This window comes from Triticum aestivum, chromosome 3A, assembly GCF_018294505.1.
Source record: "Triticum aestivum cultivar Chinese Spring chromosome 3A, IWGSC CS RefSeq v2.1, whole genome shotgun sequence".
Classification (NCBI taxonomy): domain Eukaryota; kingdom Viridiplantae; phylum Streptophyta; class Magnoliopsida; order Poales; family Poaceae; genus Triticum; species Triticum aestivum.
The window spans coordinates 223,976,205-223,976,914 of NC_057800.1; positions in this window are offsets into that span (position 1 = coordinate 223,976,205).

Consider the following 710-nt stretch of genomic DNA (forward strand, 5'->3'; position numbering starts at 1 on the left):
AGTTATCGGTGTCTTTGAGTGTTTAATAACTCAGAGCCCGTGAAAAATTGGAATCAGTGGGAAGGTAGCACTTGATGAAGAACTCATAAGAAGTTATGCAGTTCCATGATAATCTCGAGATACCAGGGGGGTAATACTCGATGACATATCAAAGTAGAGGTTGGACGGGGTATTGCTCTACAGAAGACAAGTGCTAAAACTTGCACGAGAAATGGTATTTAAAAGAGAACATGGTCGGATCCCCGATTACAAAAGGCCAGATCCCTGATATAAGATGAACTTATACCAAAGGAATAACTAATTTTAAGAGAAGCTTTAATGATAAGATCTACATCGTGTCCATGGGCATGAACACAAGTTCAAGGTCGACTCCCACTTCTCCAATGCATAACCCTTCATTCACTTCTCACGTTCGATGAAGTTGCAGTGTTGAAAATTTTATCTGGCGAAGCACCAGAAGAGTATGATTCGTGAAAACTTTCGGGTTCACACGGTTTAGTGAAGGCATATGTTCAACCCATAGGGGCTTCTTGGAATCATATACCAGAATCTTTAGAAATAATTAACTCAAGCTCGAAGGCAGAGCATGGTTGAGAAAGCAGAGGATACAATTTACCAAAGGAATTATGTATCAGAGGAAAGGCTCACAAGGTTATTGAATATGAAGGGCGTTGTCAGATAAAATCCAACAAAGGACCTGGTGGTCCACA